The 21,199-nt window shown below is 38.9% G+C and overlaps 1 protein-coding gene and 1 pseudogene across 7 annotated transcripts in view; both read left to right on the forward strand.

Annotated features, from left to right (window-relative positions):
* LOC105468837 (ankyrin repeat domain 42) overlaps positions 1-21,199 on the forward strand; it is a 199,137-nt gene that overhangs the window by 146,645 nt on the left and 31,293 nt on the right. For 6 of the 7 annotated variants that reach the window (XR_011610962.1, XR_011610964.1, XR_011610959.1 and 3 more), the window contains one exon: positions 15,868-16,039. The exons of the other annotated variant lie outside the window; for it this stretch is intronic. The gene's annotated coding sequence lies outside the window, so the exon portion shown is untranslated. The remainder of the gene's footprint in view (positions 1-15,867; positions 16,040-21,199) is intronic. 7 annotated transcript variants of the gene reach the window in all.
* On the forward strand, positions 26-15,858 carry LOC112424436 (cytochrome c-like; annotated as a pseudogene).

Here is a 21,199-nt window from a genome sequence, read left to right on the forward strand (position 1 = left end):
GTTGCAGTTGTTGAGTAACATCGACATGATTGTCGATGATGATGATGAAGATTACAATGATGGTGGGAATGTATACTATGTGCCAGGCCCTGTGCTAAGTACTTTACTGATTATCTCCCTGAGATGATGCATTACCACCACATGATGCATTATTAGCTTCAGTTTACAGGTGTAGAAACAGAGGTTGGTAAAGGTAAAAAGCTTGCTCAAGCTTACCTTTCTAGTAAATGAACAGGCTGGGCACAGTGGCTTACACCTGTAATCCCAGCACTTTGGGAGGCTGAGGCGGATCATGAGGTCGGGAGTTCAAGACCAGCCTGACCAATGTGGTGAAACCTCATCTTTACTAAAAATACAAAAATTAGCTGGGCATGGTCCACACACCTGTAATCCCAGCTACTCGGGAGACTGAGGCAGGAGAATCGCTTGAACCCAGGAAACGGAGGTTGCAGTGAGCTGAGATCACGCCACTGCACTCCAGCCTGGGTGACAGAGCGAGACTCCATCAAAAAACAAAACAAAACAAAAAAAAAAACGAGTTTCTTCACAGAATTGGAAAAAACTGCTTTAAAGTTCATATGGAACCAAAAAAGAGCCCGCATCTCCAAGACAATCCTAACTCAAAAGAACAAAGCTGGAGGCATCACGCTACCTGACTTCAAACTATACTACAAGGCTACAGTAACCAAAACAGCATGGTACTGGTACCAAAACAGAGATATAGACCAATGGAACAGAACAGAGTCCTCAGAAATAATACCACACATCTACAGCCATCTGATCTTTGACAAACCTGAGAGAAACAAGAAATGGGGAAAGGATTCCCTATTTAATAAATGGTGCTGGGAAAATTGGCTAGCCATAAGTAGAAAGCTGAAACTGGATCCTTTCCTTACTCCTTATACGAAAATTAATTCAAGATGGATTCGAGACTTAAATGTTAGACCTAATACCATAAAAATCCTAGAGGAAAACCTAGGTAGTACCATTCAGGACATAGGCACGGGCAAAGACTTCATGTCTAAAACACCAAAAGCAACGGCAGCAAAAGCCAAAATTGACAAATGGGATCTCATTAAACTAAAGAGCTTCTGCACAGCAAAAGAAACTACCATCAGAGTGAACAGGCAACCTACAGAATGGGAGAAAATTTTTGCAATCTACTCATCTGACAAAGGGCTAATATCCAGAACCTACAAAGAACTCAAACAAATTTACAAGAAAAATACAAACAACCCCATCAAAAAGTGGGCAAAGGATATGAAGAGACATTTCTCAAAAGAAGACATTCATACAGCCAACAGACACATGAAAAAATGCTCATCATCACTGGCCATCAGAGAAATGCAAATCAAAAGCACAATGAGATACCATCTCACACCAGTTAGAATGGCGATCATTAAAAAGTCAGGAAACAACAGGTGCTGGAGAGGATGTGGAGAAATAGGAACACTTTTACACTGTTGGTGGGATTGTAAACTAGTTCAACCATTATGGAAAACAGTATGGCGATTCCTCAAGGATCTAGAACTTGATGTACCATATGACCCAGCCATCCCATTACTGGGTATATACCCAAAGGATTATAAATTATGCTGCTATAAAGACACATGCACATGTATGTTTATTGCAGCACTATTCACAATAGCAAAGACTTGGAATCAACCCAAATGTCCATCAGTGACAGATTGGATTAAGAAACTGTGGCACATATACACCATGGAATACTATGCAGCCATCAAAAAGGATGAGTTTGTGTCCTTTGTAGGGACATGGATGCAGCTGGAAACCATCATTCTTAGCAAACTATCACAAGAACAGAAAACCAAACACCGCATGTTCTCACTCATAGGTGGGAACTGAACAATGAGATCACTTGGACTCAGGAAGGGGAACATCACACACCGGGGCCTATCATGGGGAGGGGGGAGGGGGGAGGGATTGCATTGGGAGTTATACCTGATGTAAATGACGAGTTGATGGGTGCAGCACACCAACATGGCACAAGTATACATATGTAACAAACCTGCAAGTTATGCACATGTACCCTACAACTTAAAGTATAATAATAATAAATAAATTAAAAAAAAAAACAAAAAAACAAAAAAAACAAAACAAAACAAAAAAATCACAAACTCAGGCAGTCTCACCCAAGAGCCAACAACTATATATTGCCTCATAATTTGAATTAGTTTCTAGCTTCTGCTTTATTCATTATCCTAAGTTATAAGATATATGAATTAAATTGAAGCAGTATACAGAGATTTTTACTATTGCTATGTGTCTGAGTTTTAAACTTTCTTGAAAAAAATTTTCTGAGCTTTCAAATAAAGGCATCTTACTGCTTGCAAGTTACCTTATTGTCAATTTTTTGGGAACAAACTCATAAGGCAGACACTATTATCCCCTTTAACAGATGAAGAAATAGAAGTTCAGATAATTTAAGTCAGCGTTCCTCCAACTTATACAATCTGGGGGTCTTGTTAAAAGCAGGTCTGGGGTAGGGCTTGAGATTCTGCAGTTCCAACAAGCTCCTAGGTGCTGTTGAGGCTGCTGGTCTGGGGACCATCCTTTGAGGAGCGAGGAGAAGTGACCTGCTCAGGATCACATAGCATGTAAGAAAGAGATCCTTGGCCGGGCATGGTGGCTCACATCTGTAATCCCAGCACTTTGGGAGGCCGAGGCAGGTGGATCATGAGGTCAGGAGATCTAGAGCATCCTGGCTAACACAGTGAAACCCTGTCTCTACTAAAAATACAAAAAAATTAGCCAGGTGGGGTGGTGGGCACCTGTAGTCCCAGCCACTCAGGAGGCTGAGGCAGGAGAATGGTGTGAGCCTGAGAGGCGGAGCTTGCAGTGAGCCGAGATTGTGCCATTGCACTCCAGCCTGGGTGACAGAGCAAAACTCCGTCTCAAAAAGAAAAAAGAAAGAAAGAGAGAGAGAGAGAGAGAGAGAGAAAGAAAGAAAGAAAGATCCTTGAAGCCTAGTCTCTTAATAGTAGCTGGTTTCTAATGTGTGGTATTGGCAGTACTGGCAATGCATGATTGCCCTTTGTCTAGTGGGACAGGCAGCTGGACAAGTATCGGCACTTGAGTCTGCCTCTGACTGCTCTGCCTCTTGGTTATGCCTTATCCCCTCTCTGAGCCTTTCTTTCTATGTACAGATTTGGGGTTAAATTACATAACTTCTGAGATCTTTGAATACCATAGTACCATGGTAAATGATGAGGAGAAGTGCCAGGATGCAGGCAGAACCCTGGAACATTTCCATGAGACAAGAAGATTAAAAGGAGTCACCTTAGAATGCAGATCATTTCTAGGCAAGTTGCGTGTCCAGGATCAGTAGAGAAAATATTTTATCTCTGTGAAAGAGAATGATTAATGTGCCCTAGGGTGCTGATTTTCTTAGGGACTGTGAATTAGCCCCAGAAACCTGGGCAGCTGCAAGGTCAGACTCTTCAGGCTGTGCTTTAAACAGGAGGGAGACAGCAGCTATTGGATCTCTGTCAATCTGTGTGACTTTCCTAAGCTTTCAGCCCTGTCTGGAAAGGTGGGGACTTCATTCTCATCTACCATTCTAGGGCAGAGCACCTTATCTTACTTTCAAGAACCTTACAGTGGATGGGCATGTTCATTGAGGTGTGTGTATATAGTAAGTGCTCAAGTTTTAAAGGCTCTCTTGTGAACAGCAAGGTGGTTTTAAGGAACCAACAATAACCCAAACAGAGAACTTTTCTGTTGAATTTATTCCTCACCAGGGGTACCTGGAAAAGTAGGGTTGACTCTCCAGGACTGAAGCCAGATGGGAAAGGTGTTTACCTCAGGACAGATGCCAATAAAGAAAGAGGGTTAATGATGTTGATTATAGCAACTACTCTTTTTAATCTCATTTGATACAAAAAACCACCCTATGGGTTAGGTATTATTAAGCTCATTAAGAAACAGAGGCTTTGGAGGTTAAGATGCTTATCCAAGGTGACAGCTTGTGAGTGGAATTTAAGTGCCGATCTGATTACCCCAAAGCCCCTACTCTTTCCATTCTGCTACACTGCTTATCCTATAAAAGCATTTCCAAGAGAGGGGCTGAGGATCACATTGGAGAAGTCATATTTGTCTGGAGAGTTGACCTTGGACCTCAAAAGAGAAGATACAGTCAGAAGGAATAGAGAAGTAAGGAGTAAAGGTGGGAATAAACTGAGGGAGTCCAGGACTTTAGCTGTAAATAGGGCCAGGAAACCCGAAATTCTGATAAAAGACCATATAAAGGGCTTATCACCTTTTTGGTGCTGCTTGCCCAAGATGTAATAGTGTTTCTGCGTTCAAGGTGAGCTATTGCTTTTTGGCTCTATATGAAGCTGCAACTTCCTTTAATTCACCCTGGTTAGCTATGGCTTCATTTTAGTCCCAAGGTACATGTATCTCTTCTTTAGCAGTGGCTTTCCTCCCTCTGACTCTTCCTGTCCTCATCCTTCATCTGATCATCAAGATGAAATATAATCCTCCTGGAGAGTATGAGTGCATGCCTTCTTGACATGTGTATAGGTTAATCACAAGAGACAGTGATTTCATCTCTCCTGGGCAGAGTTGACCTAGTTGGATAGACTCTCTCAGCCTGGTTTTCCATAGTTCATGATGCAAGGGCCAGCCATAAGTTTTGACATGAGAAAGCTCTGATTCAGAGAAAAGAATGTACAAGTGTATAACCTATTCATCATTTCATCCACAAAAATAATTATATTCCTACCATGTACCTGATACCATGCTACTCCCTAAGATGGGTGGGAATTGGTAGAAAAAAGAACACAAAAAAGTAGAAGACTAGTCCATGCCAAGGAGAACCTTTCTACCTAGTTGAATATTTCGGTAGAAGAAAAATGGGGAACATATATGAGGTTGAGATGATCAAATTTAATGACTGAAGTGCTCAATCATTTGAAGTATCTTTATTAGATGTCTCTTATTTGCCAAGTACTTTGCAAGGCACAAGGTAAACCAAACAGTTATTCCCCAAAAGAAGCTTAGTTCTAGAAGGAGATGTTTACAAACAAGTGAAAAGGTCATTGCAAACCTTTGTTGGGTGTTTACTAAGTGATGAGCACTATACTGGACTTTGTCTTATAAGTTTTCCCTTTGATGTATTTATTGATACATAATATTATACACATTTGTGGTGTACATGTGAGTATTTGTTACAGAATGTGTAATCGAGTCGGGTATTGGGGTTATCCATCACTCTAAGCATTTATCATTTCTATTTATTGGGACTATTTCAAGTCCTCTCATCAAGCTACTTTGAAACATGCAGTACATTGTTGCTGATAACAGTCACCCTAATCTGCTATTGAACATTAGAACTTCTACTTAAAATGTTTTAATTTTTAATTTTTGTGGGTACATGAGATGTGCATATTTATGGGGTACATATTTTGATAGAGACATACCATGCATAATAATCATATCAGGATAAATGGGGTATCCATCTCCTCAAACATTTATCCTTTGTGTTACAAACAATCCAACTGTACTCTTTAGGTATTTTAAAATATACAACAAATTATTGTAGACTGCATTTACCCTATTTTGCTATCAAATACTACATCTTATTCATTATATCTAACTGTATATCTATATTCATTTACCATCCCCACTTCTCCTATCCACCACTACCCTTCCCTGCCTCTGGTAACTATCATCCTATTGTCTATCACTGTGAGTTCAATTGTTTTAACTTTTTTTTAGCTCCCACAAATAAGTGAGAACTTGCAAAGTTTCTGTGCCTGACTTATTTCGCTTGATGTAATGATCTCCAATTCTATCCATGTTGTTCCCAGTGACAGGATCTCATTCTTTTCATGGCTAAATACACTCTATTGTGTAGATGCATCACATTTTCCTTATATATTTTTCTATTGATGGACACTCAGGTTGCTTCCAAATCTTGGCCATTGTGAATAGTGCTGCAGCAAACATGGGTGTGCAGATCTCTCTTTGATACATTGATTTCCTTTCTTTGGGATATATACCTAGCAGTGGGATTGTGGATCATTCGTAGTTCTATATTTAGTGTTTTGAGGAACCTCTAACCTGCTCTCCATGGTGGTTGTAATAATTTACAGCCCCACCAGCTGTGTACAAGGATTCCCTTTCCTCTGCATCCTCACCAGCATTTGTTATTCCTGTCTTTTGGATATATCATTTTAACTGGGGTGAAACAATATCTTATTACAGTTTTTATTGTATTTATCTGATGATTCATGATGTTAAATACCTTTTCATATACCTGTTTGCCATTTGCATGTCTTTTGAGAAATGTCTATTCAGATCTTTTGCCCATTTTTAATCCAATTAGATTTTTCCCCAAGAATGTATATCTTCTATCTCTATCTAACCATATGTTTGTACCCATTAACCTCTCTTCATCTCTCACTCCCACACACACATCCTTTCCAGCCTCTGCTATCAGTCATTTTACTCTCTACCTCCATGAGATCAACTTTTTAGCTCACATATGAGTGAGACTATGTGAGGTTTGTCTTTCTGTGCCTGGCTCATTTCATTTGACATAATGACCTCTAGTTTCCTCCATGTTGCACAACTAACAGGATTTCATCCATTTCTATAGCTTAATAGTATTCCATTGTATATGAATGCCACATTTTCTTTATCCATCCATCTGTAGATGGACTCTGTATCTTTCCTCTTGTAAATAGTGCTGCAATAAACATGTGAGTACAGGTATCCCTTTGATGTACTGATTTATTTTCCTTTAGGTAAATACCTAGTAGTGGGATTACTGGATCATATGGTAGCTCCATTTTTAGTGTTTTGAGAAATCTCCATACTGTTTTCCACAGTGGCTATACTAATTTACATTCTCAAGAATAGTGTATAAGTTCCCTTTTATCTGCATCCTCTCCAGTGTCTGTTTCTTGTTTTTTTAACTAATAGCCACTTTAACTGGGGTAAGATGGTATCTCATTGTAGTTTTGATTTGCATTTACCTGATGATTACTAATGGTAATCATTTTTAAATATACCTATTGACCATTTGTGTGTCTACTTTTGAGAAATGTCTATTCATGTCCTTTGCTCATGTCTAAATGGGATTATTTCATTTTTTATTGAGTTTTTTTGTATGTTTTGGATATTCCTTGCTGAATGAATAGTTTGCAAATATTTTCTCCCATTCAATAGATTATCTCTTCACTGTGTTGATTCTTTTGCTGTGCAGAAGCTTTGTGTTTAATGTAGTCCTATTTGTCTATTTTTGTTTTGGTTGTCTGTGCTTTTGAGGTCTTAGCCATAAATCTTTACCTACATCAATGTCCTGAAGTGTTTTTCCTATGTTTTCTTCTAGTGGTTTTATAATTGGGGGACTTATATTTAAGTCTTTAATTTCTTTTGTGTTGATTTTTGTGTATAGTAAGAGACAGGAATCTAGTTTCATTCTTTTGCATATGGATATTTATTTTTCCCAGCACCATTTATTGAAGAGGATATTCTTTCCCCAATGTATGTTCTTGGTGCCTTTGCTGAAAATCAAAGTAAATATGTAAATATGTAGGTTTATTTTAAGAATCTCTATTCTGTTCTACTAGTCTGTGGGTTTTATACCAATATCACGCTGTTTTGGTTACTATAGCCTTGTAATATATTTTGAAGTCAGGCAGTATGATACCTCCAGCTTTGTTCTTCCTCCTCTAGATTGCTTTGGCCATTTGGACTCTTTTTTGGTTCCACATGAATTTAGGATTTTAAAAAGTAAGTCTCTGAAAAATGATGTTGGTATTTTGGTAGGGATGGCATTGAATCTGTAGCTTGCTTTGGGCAGAATGGCTATCATTTTAACTATATTATTTCTGATCATTGGGCATGGGATTTATTTCCATTTGTTTGTGTCCTTTTCACTTTCTCTTATCAGCAATTTATAGTTTTTCTTGTAGAGATCTTTCACCTCCTTGGTTAACTTTATTTTTAGCTATTTTAATTTTTTTGTAGTTATTGTAAATGGGGTTGCCTTCTTGATTTCTTTCTCAGCTAGTTCATTATTGGTGTATAGAAATGCTGATTTTTCTATGTTGATTTCATATCCTGCAACTATACTGAATTTATTTATCAGATCTAAAAAAGCTTTTTTTTGGTGAAGTCTTTAGGTTGTTCTAAATGTAAGATCGTATTATCAGCAAAGAGGGGCAATTGGACCTCCTCTTTTCCAATTTGTATACACTTTAGTTCTTTCTCCTGCCTGATTGCTCTGGCTAGGACTTCAGTAATAACTTGAATAGGAATGGTGAAAGTGGGCATCTTTATCTTTTTCCAGTTCTTAGAGGCTTTTAGCTTTTCCCTATTCAGTATGATGTTAGCTGAGATTTTGTTGTGTATAGCCTTTATTATGTTGAGGTACATTCCTTCTATGCCTAGTTTGTTAAGAGTTTTTTTTTTTGTTTAATAATGAAGGGATTTTGAATTTTATCAAATGCTTTTTCTGCATCTATTGAGATGATCATATGGTTTTTGTCCTTCACTCTGTTGATGTGATATATTATGTTTATTGATTTTCATATTTTAAATCATCCCTGCATCCCTGGGATAAATCCCTCTTAATTGCTCTATATTATTTTTTGATGTGCTGTTGAATTCAGTTTGGTAGTATTTTGTTGAGGATATTTACAACTATATTCATCAGGAAGATTGGCCTGCAGCTTTCTTTCTTTCTTGTGTCTTTGTCTGGTTTTGGTATCAGGGTAACGCTGGTAGAATGAGTTAGAAAGAATTCCCTCCTTTTAAATTTTTTGGAATAGTTTGAGGAGAACTGGTGTGTGTTCTTCCTTGAAAGTGTGGTAGAATTTGGCAGTGAAGCCATCTGGTCCTGGACTTTTCTTTGTTGGAGACTTTTTATTACTGCTTTAATCTCATTACTTGTTATTGGTCTGTTCAGGTTTTCTGTTTCTTCCTGATTCAATATTGGTAGGTTGTGTATGCACAGAAGTTTTTCCATTTCCTCTCGGTTTTCCCGTTTGTTAGTGTATAGTTATTCACAATAGTTTCTGATGATCTTTCGTATTTCTGTGATATCAGTTGTAATGTCTCCTTTTTCATTTTGGATTTTGTTTATATAGTTATTCTCTGTTTTTCTTGATTAGTCTAGCAAGTGGTTTATCAATTTTGTTCATCTTTTCAATTTTTCATCTCATTGATCCTTTGTAGTTTTTCATTGATCATTTGTAATTTTTAAAAAAGTGTCTGTTTTGTTTAGTTCTGCTCTGATCTTTACTATTTATTTCATTCTGCTAATTTTTGGTTTAGTTTGTTCTTACTTTTCTAGTTCCTTGAGGTGCACCAGATTGTTTATCTGAAATCTTTCTGTTTTTTTGATGAAAGCCCTTATTGCTGTAATATTTACTCTTAGCACTGGTTTTGCTAGATCTTATAGGTTCTGGTATGTTATGTTTTGATATTCATTTCTTTCAAAATTTTTTTGATTTACTCTTTAATTTCTTCCTTAGTCTAATTCAGGAGCATGTTGTTCAGTTTCCATGTACGTGTACAGTTTCCAAGGTCTTCTTGTTACTGATTTCTAGCTTTGTCTGTTGTGGTCTGAGGAGGTATTTGATATGATTTTGATATTAAAATTTTGAGACTTATGTTGTATCCTATCATATGGTCTATCCTGGAGAATGTTTCATGTGCTGATGAGAAGAATCTGCATTCTGTAGCTGTTAGAGGAAGTGTTCTGTATGTGTTTGTTAGGTCCATTTGGTCTAAAGTGCAGTTTAAATCCAATGTTTCCTTCTTATTTTTATTTTTTACTTTGCTTAATACAGTGTAACCAATATTTGTTACATTTCTGTCTATGTGATCTGTTTAATGCTGAGAATGAGATGTTAAGTCTTGAAATGTTATTGTATTGGAGTCTATTTCTCCCTTTAAATCTAGTAATATTTGTTTTATACATATGGGTGCGCCCATGCTGGGTGCATAAATAAGTCTATGTTTAAAGTTATTATATCATCTTCCTTAATTGATCCCTTTATGTGTCTCTTTGTCATGTTTTTTAAATTAAAGTCTGTTTTATCGGATAAAAGTATAGCGACTCCTGCTTGCTTTTGATCCGTTTGCATGGAATGTCTTTTTCCATCCCTTTACTTTCAGTCATATGTGTCTTTACAAGTGAGATGTTTCTTGTAACCAGTAAATCACTGGGCCATATTTCATTCACTGGGTGAATGAATTTTAAGTTAAAAACTTAATCCATTTACATTTAAGGTTATTATTGATTGGTGCCTTCTGGGACTCTAGAAATTCTAATATTTGGTCACATTATGGTGTTCCATATGTTATTTAGGCTTTGCTCATTCTTTTTTTTTAATCTGACCGTGTTACTGCAAAAGACCTGTTTTCAAGTTCTGAGACATTTTCTTCTTGTTGTTCTAGTCTATTGTTGAATTTTTCAAATGTTGAAATTTTAAAAATCCAACGTTTTGAATTATTTTTCTAGGATTTTGTAAATTTCTTTTTCATTGGTATCTATTGCTGGAGAATTATTGTGTTCCTTTGGAGGGGTCATATTTCCTTATTTTTTCATATTTCCTGTTTTTACATTGATGTCTGCACATCTGGTGTAACAGTTGCTTCTTCCAATTTTTTGAATTTACTTTTGTAGGGGAAGACTTTTTCCTGAAGACATATCTATGGTATTGTTTAGACAGGGCACTTTGGCCTTGATACTGAATGCACATAGTAGTCTAGTCTTTGTGTGATTTCTTTGGCTGTAAATAGTGTCAGTGGTATCTGTGATTTCCTTGGTAACTTAGGGTGTGATTATTGGTGGAGGCTGTGATGAAGTTTTGCTGAGGACTGGAACAATGGGAGGGCCGGTCTTTGGGCCCCAGTGGTGGCAGTAGTAGGTTGAGCATTCTCGTCCTTGGGCTCCTGAGAGGCATATGCTGGCACTGGTGTCAGCAGGTCTAAGTGAGCTGATTCTTGGGCATCTGAGTGGCTTGCTCAGATGCTGCATAGGGTCAGCAGTGAGTTGGGTGAGTGAATGGGTTCCTGGGCAACAGGTGTGGTGTGAGTGATGGCACTAGCAGTGGCAAGAAAACCCTCTGTGTCTCGAGTGATGTGTGCTGGTGATAGCAGTGGCTGTGAAAGACTAGACAGGCCACTCTGCAGGCCTGCAAGTCGTGTATGCAAGTAGGTGCCAGCTGTGGTGGTAGCAGCAGGGTGGGTGGACCCAACTTTAGGCCCCCAGCAGGAGTGCTCAGGTGCCATTGGTGATGGACTGGGTGATCCCCAGTTCCCCAGACTACGTGCTGTGGCGTGAGTGGGTGGATGTGGGCAAAGCCAGGCTGGGCAGGTGGGGGACTCTCTCTGGGTACACTAAAATATGTGATGGCTCCACTATTGGAGGCCGTAGAGTGACTGCCTATGGCTTGCACTTTGGCCCAGGTGGCAGCAGCCAGCCATGGCAGTGATGCAGGTGGGGAATGTCAGTGGAGCTCCAGGAATGTGGCGATGCAGGTGCTGTTGAGCCTCAGGGCAGTGTGTGGTCTGTTGGTGGTTGGGCTTTCAAAATGGTACCATGTTATAGCTGTTTATGACTCAGGGTGTTTGGGGGGCCAAGCATGAGCTCCCACTCTGGAGCAGTGCCTTTGTGTGCTCCCCAGGCAGCTCTCTGTATCAGTTTCAGGCCCACAAAGGTTAAGGGGTTCTCCTGTGGCTAGGATTGCAGTAGTCCACAGTGGAAATGTGAACCACCAGAGGGTCTTTCAGTTACCCTTTTCCCACACTGGGGAGTCTCTCCAGGCTTCCAGCCAGTCTCGCCTGAGCAGGCCACCTCACTTCCCTTTCTGCCCTTGCTTTAGGTATTTCCTGTCATGCCTCGATTGAATTCCAGTGTTTTCTCTTGGACAATGTATTTGAAGTGTGATGATCTACTCACTATTTTGGTTCTTTTTGGAGGAAGCCAAGTACAATATGCCTCTAGTCAGCTATCTTGAAGCCCCTCTTGGGCTTTGTCTTTTGAACTGAAGGTAAAAAGATGAATAAAGACAAAAACATAATCCTTTAACAAGATCACACATGAATGGTGATGACAACCATGTAAATATATTTTTATGTCCACATGAAATGTGATCAATAGAAGTGTAAGCCAAATACTAAAGAAACTCAGAAAAAAGAGAATGTAAGTCTGTATTATAGGAAGCGTGGGTGGAAAGTGGGCATGGCCAGGGAAGAAGGAAAATTTGGAATGTGATGATGGAGGAGTGAACATTTTCCAGATGGGCAAGACATTACTAGTAGAGGGAGCAGCACTTGAATTGTCACAGGGCATTTGGAGCCTGCAAGTAGGTGTCTAGGTTTGGGGTAAATAAGATGCAGTGATGAGAGATGAAGCTGGGTATGTGATCAGGGGCTAGATCATGAAAAGTCTTGTGGGCCACACCTTATGGAAGTTAAATTTTATTTAGTAAACAATGGAGGATAACTGAAGCATTTTCAGAGAGAAATCAATTTAATGGTTTTGAAATTTAACAGGAAGGTGAGACTCAAGGCAGGAGGAACTGTTAGGAGGCTATTTTAACAAATCAGGTAAGAGACCATGGTTTTTCAGTAGGCATGGGGAAGAAAAGGAAGGAATGAAGTCTAGAAATATTTGGGAATTCATATTTTCAGTACTTGGGTATGCAAGGTGAGGGAGGAGAAAGGATCTAGAAGAGTCTATGTTTTTTACTTGGGCATTTGTGTACACGGTACTGCCATTTACTGAGATTTGGAAAATGGAAAATGTGATGGTTAATTTCATGTATCAACTTGGCTAGGCTATCATATTCAGTTGTTTGGTCAAACACCCATCTGGATGTTGCTGTGAAGGTATTTTTTAGAGGTGATTAATATTTAAATCAGTAGACTGTTAGTATAACGGATTACCCTCCATAATGGGAGTGGGCCTCATCTAATCAGTTGCAGGCATTAAGAGAAGACAGAGGTCCCACAAGGCAGAAGAAATTCTGCCCCCACACTGCCTTCAGACTCAAGATTATGACATCAACTCTTCCCTCAGTCTCCAGCCTGCTGGCCTGTCTTGGAGGTATCAGACTTGCCAGTCCCCACAATTATGTGAGCCAATTCCTTAAAATGAATCTATGTATGCACCCTCTTGGTTCTGTTTCTCTGGAGAATCTTGACTAATGCAGGAGGATTTCTTTTTGTTCAGGTTTGTAGTTGATAATTGCTTTGCTAAACACAAATATGCCCGAAGGACATTATGTTAAGTGAAGTAAATCAAGTGCAGAAAGATAAATGCCACATCTTCTCCTTCATGTGTGGGTGATAGGGTTTGGCCGTGTCCCCACTCAAATCTCATCTTGAAGTATAGTCCCCATGATCCCCATGTGTCAAGGAAGGGACCCAGTATGAGGTGACTGGATCATGGGGGCAGTTTCCCCCCTGCTGTTTTCATGATAGTGAGTTCTTATGAGATCTGATGGTTTAAGTGGTTGACAGTTCCTCCTTCATACACCCTCTCTCTCTCTTCTGCTGCCTTGTGAAGAAGGTTCCTCCTTCCCCTTCTGCCATGATTGTAAGTTTCCTGAGACCTCCCCAGCTGTGTGGGCATGTGGGTCAATTAAACTTCTTTCCTTTATAAATTACCCAGTTTCAGGAAGTTCTTTATAGCAGTGTGAAAATGGACTAATACAGTGGGACCCCCCCCCCCCGCAAAAAAAAGGAGAGGGAGAGACACCCTGTAGGAGTAAAGAGTAGAATTGTGGTTGTGAGAGCATAAGAAATGTTGGAGAAAGAAAGATAAGTAAAGGTACATTAATGGATACAAAAAATACAGCTAGAGAGAGTGGGATGTCCAGCTTCCAAATGGGAACCTTTGTAGCACCAGTGACAAAAAAGAGAATTAAATACAGGTGATGTTGAGAAAGGCAAGAAGACTTTTGTTGAGAAGTGTGTCCAGTGCCACACCATGGAAAAGGGAGGCTAGCACAAGACAGGGTCAAATATCCACGGTACCTTTGGGCAGAAGACAGGTCAGGATGCCGGATTCTCTTACACAGATGCCAATAAGAATAAGGGTACCACCTAGGGAGAGGATGTACTCACTGATGGAGTATTTGGAGAATACTAAGAAGTATATCCCTGGAACAAAAATGAGCTTCACCAGCATTAAGAAGAAAGGCAGAAAGGGTAGGCTTGATAGCTTATCTCAAAAAAGCTACTAAGGAGTAAGAATTGGCCACTGCCTTATTTGTTACAAAACAGAAATGTCTCATAACTTTTTAATGTATGTTAATATTTGATTTCATAAACCAGAATTCATATCATGAATGACAGAATGTTTTTTGTTGAACAGTCCTGGTTTAACTAAGACTGACTTGTGGTTAAATGAATAAGCTTGCCTTTTTAAATGTTAAAAGTAATTCTAATTCAGTAAATGCTATCATGGTTTTCTACTTCTAAAGAGAGGACTGAACTTCATTAGTAATGTTCAAATTTTCACAAAGATGGTGAATGCCATCTTAAAATCTATTGGAAATTGGTTTTATATTTAGATTTATGTAACTGATTATATTAATATATTTAAATACTGGGGAAATTCCTTCACTATCTCAGAACCAAGCAAGATTCATCTGTGCTTTGTGTTCATTTGCCTCTTAAAGGCAAGGGCTGAACATAAGGTAGCGATGTCTACTTTACATTTTTGGTCTTAACTATGCCAGTCCAATTAGAACTCCCTGTATCTAAAATGGTTTCTTTTACTCATTGAAAGGCATTTTAGTGTGGTTTACGTGTAATATCAAATAAAGAATATTTAACACTTAAAAAGTTATAGCTAGATAGGAGAAATAAGTTCTAATGTTTTGTAGCACAGTACAGGGTGACTATGGTTAACAATTTAGTGCATACTTTCAAAAAGCTGGAAGAGAGGATTTTGAATGTTCACAACACAAAGACATGATAAATGTTTGAGGTGATAAATATGCTAATTACCCTGATTTGGTCATTACACATTTATTGAAATATCACTCTATCTCATAAATATATATACTTATCTTGTGCCAATTAAAAATAAAAGGAAAAAAAAAAAAGAAATGGTTTGCTGAAGCAAAGGCTCAGGATTTTTAAAAGAGAAAATGAGGGCTTATTTTTGTTGTTTATGCCAGGGGGTGTTGTGGTTCAATATCAATGTTGTTTATTTATTCCTTTGAATTGTTGGACAATGTCCCTTCTAGGCTTCTGTTGTTGTATGTTAGAGAATGTGGGATATCTGAATGTGTAATTCTCACTAGTAATGAAATGCACCATACACTAGAACTTACTATTAGTTTATTGAGGCTAGAGTTGTTGTTGGCTAGTTTCTTTAGAATTTATATAGATGATTTGTACTTGTAAGGAAGTGCTAGAAATGCTTCTCAGAAACATGCAGCACTTGAGTTCAAGACTAGCACCTTAATTTCACCTATGGAAAGAGAAGTGTGTACTTCAGTGAGTCATAGGAGGTAGTAGGATGTATGAGATTCTCCTGCAAAGCTACAATTGGAAAGGTCTGGAACAAGGAGAACTTTGCATGATTTCTTGAAGCTTTACTATTTCTTTATTCACTTCATTTCCTGAAGAGCAAAATTTTGGCATCAAACAAATATTGGTTCTCCACCAACTATGTTTGTGCCTTTGGGCAGGTAAATTCATTTCTCTGGGCCTTAGTTGCAATATCTGTAAAACATACCACTTAGGGTTTTTCAAAGATTCATTAAGATGTTATTTATAAAGTGCCCTGTCCAGGGCCTGGTGCAGAGTTGGCTCTCAAGTAATGGAAGCTATTTTTATTATTCTTTAAATTTATTTGTTTCTTTGTAGGCTTTCAAATTCCGGATCTCCTAGGATAGTTACATATGCGTTGTCTGTTGGAACTTGTAGAATTTTCTCCTGTCCAAAGTGGAGTTGCAGATTCTCAACCCCTGAATTCTCTCAAGAATGAAGAGAACTGACAGGAAGTAGGCATGATATCTTCATGAATAAATGATTCTAGGTGAGGAATAAACCTTATTTTATGAGGAACAAAACTATACCAGGAAGCGTATCTCCCCCATTTCTCCTTTATCCAGTCAGCTGTATTCATTCTCCAAACCCAGGTCACTACCATCTTCTAAAGGTCTTTATTGTCCTCACCAACCCTTCCCTGAATTTCAGTGCCATCCTCAGTACTCCTGAGAGACATCTCCAGGGATCAGCATCATGTTGTATTTTATGACGGGTGGCCCTGGAGTTATTCTATAGGTGGTCCTACTTGACAATGGAAGGTGGCTTTACATGACTTAAACAATCTGTTCTCATCTTTGTATTCCTGTCTAATGGGGAGCTCTTCAAATGGAAAGGAATACATTCAGTGTTTTTATCCTCTAGTGCTTAACACAGTGCCTGGAACATTGTCTATGGAAAGCATGAATGATGGATGAATGAATGAAAATCTGCAGTGAGATACATTCAGGACTATGTAATAAATATTCTTTTTCATCATTCACTGTTCTCTATCACGTCTGCATCTCCTCCAAGTACTGCTGATGGCACTGCAATCTAAATGTAAAATTTATCTCAGAGTTCTGCAAGTCCATCCCCAGGCTCTGCCCATCACAGTCAGATTCAATAAGGCAACTTTCTGTGTGCATAAGCAAGATGAGGTAGGGGGGCAGTGAGTAGAAATGTGATTAGTTTTTAATGAGGCTAATCATTCTGAATATCAAGTTGGTTTGCATTCTCATTAGCAGTTTTCATAAATTGTTTGAAATGCTTGCTCATAAAGTCAGGATTGCAAACTTAGAGATGAATCACTTCTACCTTGGCTTCCTGTTGAGTGGAGATTATTAATTGCATCCGTTCTCATCAGAGCTCCCCACGCACTGCAGCCTTTATTTTTAGAACACTATCTGTTGCCAGCTCCTATCTGAACCCATTCTACTTTAGTCTCATCAGGGAATATGAAGTTAAATCTAGGGCAAAGAGAAGGGAAAACCTAGAAAACTGAGTCAAGAGTCCTGTTGGACACAGTTTCAAAACCTCAACTTTGGAAAGAAGTCATTGTAGGAGATCTACAACAGCCTTCTGGTTATAAAACCTGTAACTCCTCATACCGCACTGGCTCTTACTGGCCACAAGTAGGAACCCTACCTGCAGAAGCTTTAGCAAGCATTTGTGCCAGTGTACTGCCAAAGTGCCACCCACTCTATCACCTTTAAACCTTGGGCCCCTATCCACCCAGAGAGGAGCCACCATTCAGAATGTATCTTTATGATTCCTTTACTTTTAGTTACTGATAAAATGTATGCATTCCTAAGCAGTATCATGTTAAGTTTGGTAGAATCTAAACTTAATGTAACATGTATCATGCTGAATGTTTTTTTTTTTCTTTTTTGACTTGCTTTCTTTCATTCAACCTGCTTTTAAGATTCATTCACGTTGATATATGTAACTGTAAATCATTCATTTGCTGGAGTGCAGTGGTGCAATCTCGGCTCACTGCCAACCTCTGCCTCCCGGGTTCAAGCGATTCTCCTGCCTCAGCCTCCTGAGTAGGTGGGACTACAGGCACACACCACCACGTCCAGCCAATTTTTGCATTGTTAGTAGAGAAGGGATTTCACCAAGTTGGCCAGGATGGTCTCGATCTCCTGACCTCATGATCTGTCTGCCTTGGCCTCCCAAAGTGCTGAGACTACAGGCATGAGCCATGGCGCCTGGCCATAGCCCTCAAGTCTTTAATCCAAATTCCTGGGGCCAGATGTGTTTACAAATACAGACTTTTTTGCTTGTTTCCATAAAGGTAATAGGATACTTAAATTCCATCAATAACATGGCACTCCCAGTAGGGTCTGGAGAAGCATTTTCTGATTAAATATATAAATATTTCTCCTTAAAATATAGAAAATATTCACACTAAATGGAATAATAAAGACACTAAGTAACCTCATGTTAGCTCATGTTGGGCTTTGCTGCCAAATGAGTTATAAAATCACTTTTAGCTTTCAGAGTTTAGGAACTGTGGGCCTATTTAATGATTATTTTTCTATTCTGTCTTTGATAGAGATATTTAGTTGACTTCCAGTTTTTCGTTACTACAAGTAATGTTACTAAAACCATCCATATATGCCTGCCCACCTCCAGGAGGCTCTTTGAAGGCTGGGACTGGGTCTTATTCATCTTGGTATCTTCATGGCCTAGCACCCAGCCTCAGTAAATATGTTTTGAATGAATTAATAAGTGCTTAGACACTTTTCCCATCTTGAAAATTATGGATCTCTATTTCAACCACAAAAATTAGTCCAAAGATAGAAGCTCAATTCACCAATACCTTTAAAAAACTACCGCAATAAATCACATAAACAAAATCCCCAAGCAACTCTAGTAGAAATTACCTCTATTATTCATTAGATAGATTGCCTTCAGGTGTCTCTCTGTTATAACAGTGAAGCCTTTCAAAGGACATCCTATTACTTTTTAAGTATAATATCAGTATACATTAGGTACTGCCAACTTCCCTCCATACTCACCTTGGCTTCAGGGGCTATTTGAAGAGTCAAATACAGACCAAGAGATGGGGAAGTGGAGAAGTAGCCTCTGAATTTATTGGACAAAATCCTACACTCCATCAATCACAATCTCTACCTGAGGTTCAGATGGCTCAAGAGCCCTTGCTGAATGCAGTTCCGTTCCCACTCAGAGGCCCAGTGAAAGAGACTAGCTACAAAAGCAAATGTCACGTGGTCTTAGCTTTAGGGATGGGCATGGCATACCCTTTCTCATTCCTGGACACAGGCTTATTTTTCTCTTTGCAGGATTTGTTCTTAACATTTTTGCCTAAAGGTTAAGACTATTGGTCCATCTCTAAATAGGACATTGCCACCACTTTAAGGGTTTTTTTTTTTTTTTTTAAATAATTATACTAAGTCAAAAGAAAATGATAATGTCTGGAGCTGTAGTGAACTGGATGTTTCAAGTTGCTGAGAAGGTTGCATCACTATTCATTCATTGGACACTATTTCATTCAACAAACACCCTGTATATTAAGGCTTTACTGGGTGCTGAGGATGTTAAAGGCAAATGAGACAAAGTCCCTGTTATAGTTAATTTTATGCATCAACTTGTCTGGACCACAGTGCCCAGATGTTTGGTCAAACATTATTCTGGATGTTTCTCTGAGAGTGTTTTTTGATGAGACTTACATTTAAATCAGTGGACTTTCAGTAAAGTAGATTGCCCTTCATGATGTGGGTGAACACTATCCAATCAATCGAAAGCCTGAATAGAACAAAAGACTGACCTCTCTAGCAAGAGGGAGTTCTGCCAGCAGGCGTCCTTTGGATTTGAGCGGCAACTCTGCAACTCTTTTCTGAATCTCCAGCTTTCCAGCCTCCCCAGTCAGATACTGGACTCATTAAGTCTCTACAATTGTGTGAGCCAGTTCCTAAAATGAATCACTATACACACACATTTATATATATGTGTGTGTGTGTGTGTATACACACACACATTTTGTTGGTTCTGTTTCTCTGGAAACTCTAATACAGTTCCTGTTCTCAAGTACCTCAGTGTCTCTTAAAATAGACATGCAAACAAGCCATTTTAATCCAGTGTGAAGATTGCTCTTAAGGATCATCTGTACAGGAGGAAGTGGCACAAAATAGAAATTCAGAGTGTGGCATTGGAAGAACATGCTAAGAAGTTAAGAGAAAGCAACAATATACTTTCTGTATATGCACCAGTGGACAGGCTTTCCTTAGGGACAAGGACTGGAATGGGTCTCTTTCTGCACTAGAATTCAATGCAGAAAACAAGGCAAACAAACACTGAGGCAACACTCATGTCAAACTCAGATGAAACTGGCCTGCTTTAGAGAATTTGAGAGCTGGAGGGAGCTTCAAGTACAGGAGTGGGCTTCCCCTAAACATCCATGACTAGGATAGCCTTCTCTATGTGGCACTCCAGGGCTGAATCTCATTTTGAATATTTGTTAAAAAGCACTGACATTTAGTACACTTGCTCATTGTCTCGAATCCACTGGTGCTTGGAAGCAGGGGTTTATTCTTAGAGCTATGATTACGTAATATAAATAAATGGCCTTAAAGAAAGAAGCAAGAACCAGTAGTTCATTAAGGTACAGAGTCAGCAGAGAATTCTGCCTCATTTTCTGAAAGAAGTTTTGGAGAAAAAGCTAAAAATAGACACTGAGAATGAAATGATAGAAATGTGAATCAAAACGTCCACACCTCTAGGCTAGAGATTGATTTGTATTGAAAGAAGATACTCTTAACCTAATTGTGATGCAGTAACTGTAATTAGGTTAAGGGAAATGTAGAGTGTTAACATTTCAACTACACCTGGATCTGTATCAGTTTTCCAAGTGGAGATGTTGGGTAGAGAGTGGACATTGCTTTGAGAATCTTATCCATCGTAAGGATAGGTGATAGCATGGTATGGAGGCTGGAAGGAGTATTTGTCTTAGTTTGGACCCTTTTGAGCTCCTTTCCCACCACTCGGATGCCTGTTAGCTCCCCCAAATGCTTATATTTACCTCCCTTCCGAAGGCTTTCCCTGTGCTGAGCTCTTTGTCTTGCTTGGCTTTCATCTGTGGCCTATGGCAACAATCACTCATCAACTCCAGCAACACCCCTAGAAACCTGTCTCAGATCCAATGCCTGCACTCTGACAGAAGCAATTTTTAATGACATTTCAAAGTAAATCGAATGGAGCTTGTATCAGCAACATTACATTATTATACCTTGTGTAGTCATGTTTTCAGAGCCTGTGGCATATGGAAAGGCCTTTGCTTGGTAAACTACATCCAATCAAAAATGTCAGGATGTCAAGAAGAAAATTCAATTTGCCTTCAGCATTCAGTGAAAATGGCATCTATCATGCCTACAACACATGTATGGAAGTTCAAATTGCACAGAGTTTATGCTGATCTCGGAGTAACTCTGTGTGTGTCCACATACGTGTGTATGTGTGTATGTGTGTGTTGGTGAGGTAAAAAATGACTCTGGTACATCACCACCAACCTCTTCTCATCAGGGCATCATGGGTTAAGATAAAGTATTGGCAATCCAGTACGAGTTTACTTTATCTATGTGAAGATTAAGACTTGATGACAGAGAGTTTTGCAACTAACTGACTGTTTGCTCTTAAGTCAGTTAAT

Source organism: Macaca nemestrina, chromosome 12 (genome assembly GCF_043159975.1).
Source record: "Macaca nemestrina isolate mMacNem1 chromosome 12, mMacNem.hap1, whole genome shotgun sequence".
NCBI lineage: Eukaryota > Metazoa > Chordata > Mammalia > Primates > Cercopithecidae > Macaca > Macaca nemestrina.